This window comes from Galeopterus variegatus, unplaced genomic scaffold (genome assembly GCF_000696425.1).
Source record: "Galeopterus variegatus unplaced genomic scaffold, G_variegatus-3.0.2 Scaffold7966, whole genome shotgun sequence".
In the NCBI taxonomy this organism is placed as follows: Eukaryota; Metazoa; Chordata; class Mammalia; order Dermoptera; family Cynocephalidae; genus Galeopterus; species Galeopterus variegatus.
The window spans coordinates 62091-64477 of record NW_007734077.1 but is presented as its reverse complement, the minus strand read 5'-3'; the positions used below and the strand labels follow the sequence as shown (position 1 = coordinate 64477).

Sequence of the window (2387 nt, the reverse complement as noted above, 5' to 3'; positions counted from 1 at the left end):
CTCACATGGCAGAGAGAGAGAGAGAGTGAGCTCTCTTGTGTCTCTTCTTATATGGGCACTAATCCAATCACGAAGGCTCTACCCTTGTGTCCTAATTACCTCCCTAAGGTCCCATCTCCAAATACCATCACATTGGGAATTAGGGTTTTGAACTAAGAATTTTGGGGAGACACAAGCATGCAGTCCATAGCAGTATAGTAATGTATGTTAAACTTTCCTCTATATTTGTGTTCTGTCCTTTTATCTAAAAACTTTTGCTTTTATTCATATGGATAGATTGACAATAGTGTTATTGGCAATAAAACATTTTAGGACAATTATAATTTATCATTATATAGATTTTACTTGATACTTTGTTTCTCTGAATATATATTTTTTTGCTTTGCATTGGCCATTGCTGATTAATACATTTTTCATAATGTATGTGTAAGTATATATGTATGTATGCACATGTCTGCATGTGTATATATAAAATTGCCATCGGAAATTGCCTTTTTTAAAGCTCAAAAATGGTCAATTATTGTAAATTTCGTATGGTTTCACCTAATTGTTGATCATTTTGTCTCTCACCTTTCCATTTTGTTTCTGATGTCTCCTGTAAGTAGCAGTCCAATCTGAATGCTCCACTTTTTAATAATTTGCATGTATTGTCATAACATATATAACATTTGTCTTTCCTTTGTTATCATGTTTTATCCTTTTTCATGCTTTCTTACTGCTTCCTTTGTTGGGGTATTTTGCTATAAAGGTCACCGTTTATTTGTATTGATCTTCTTTAGTGGTTTGAATAGTAGAAACCCTGTTTATAATCTCACGAGTACTCGGGCTGGCCGGTCAGCTCAGTTGGTGAGAGCGCAGCCTTATCACACCGAGGTCATGGGATTGGATCGCTGTGACAGCCAGCCACAAAAAACAGTAAAGGTTTAACAGTAAAGCACTAATTTCACTAGTGCTTGCCATTAAGTTTATCAAAGCTATCTCTTAAATATTTCTCTGGTTATGGAAATAAAGAAGAATTACTTTTGATTCCCACTGCACGTGTTTAGGAATTCAGGATATCTCTAATTCCACCTTTTTTCCTCCCCATAACTTCCAATTGTTGATCATGTTTATTGCTGTGGATGTTGTTTCTACCATGTACATTTCTTTCCATGTATCACTTTTGACTTTGGAGTATAATCTTTGACAACCATATTTAAAGGTTAGAGAGAGAGCATGGCCCTGGGCCCCAGAGGCGGACGGTAGGCAAGTGGGGGCTCTCCAGGGGCCTTGGTGGCAGGTGTCCTCGCAGGATCAGGCTGCAGAGGGGGCTCCCCTCCTTCCTCCTGCCTGACCCTCCCCTGCCTGCCCACTCCCCACCGCCCAGGAGAGCCGGCGGCCCGACCCTCTGAGAAAGCCAGGAACGCTGTGCACCACGCCGAGGGATTCGGAAGCCCGAGGGGTTTAAGACATCTGGTTTCTGGATTTAACAGCCTGATAGAGGAATAGCCACCGAGGAGCCTGTGTGAGTGTCTCAGGAGATCTACAATAAGAAACACCTCACGACGTGGAGCAGGAGTGTCAAGATGAAGAGCCCAGAAGCGGGGAGATAAGAGACACGGCGCCAGGTCCAGAGAGGACTGTGGATGCGACCCGAGCTGCAGACAGGCAGGAGCCGTGGGACAAGGTGACGGGCCACAGAGGGTGCAGTGAGCTAAAGAAACGCTGCCACTCTCAGATTAGAAGTTATCGATGTCCAGAGAACATTGACTGAAGGAGACACACACCTGGACACACTCTGGCAACACTTCTGAACCCTGAAAATAACGAAGAACTCTGCACACCTCCAGACAGAGCGAAAGGGGCTCAGGGTGAAAGGGCCACGGCATCGTCAGCCTCCTTGCCACGGAAGTGCCACGATGGGGCTGCCAAGGCTGAGCTGTGCCCCCAAGTCCATGTGTGGAAGCCGTCACCCCCATGCCTCAGGATGTGACTGTATGTGGAGATGGGGCCTTTGCAGAGGTAATTAGGTTAAAATGAAGTCATTAGAGCGGGCCCTAATGCAATTGGACTGGTGTCCTTATGAGAAGCGGGGATTAGGACACAGACGCACACAGTGATGACAACTTGAGAACACAGGGAGAAGACACCATCTTCAAGCCAAGGAGAGAGGCCTCCTCCAGGAAAAACCGACCCTAGTGCACCCTGATCCTGGGCTTCCAGCCTGGGAGAGAATAAATGTCTGCTGATTAAGGCCCCCATTCGCGGGTACTTTGTCACAGCAGCCACAGGAAACTAACACAGGGCCGTATCCAGACGGTCGAAAGAAAACGACCATGTCAAAAAATCCCTTACGTAGACAAGATCTTTCTAGACGAAGTTGAAAAAAAGATATTTTTGGACAAGTG

General features: G+C 45.1%; 1 protein-coding gene across 1 annotated transcript in view; it reads right to left on the bottom strand.

Moving 5' to 3' along the window:
- LOC103608050 (dynein heavy chain 17, axonemal-like) overlaps positions 1 to 2387 on the bottom strand; it is a 70258-nt gene that overhangs the window by 34629 nt on the left and 33242 nt on the right. The gene's annotated exons all lie outside the window — the stretch shown is intronic.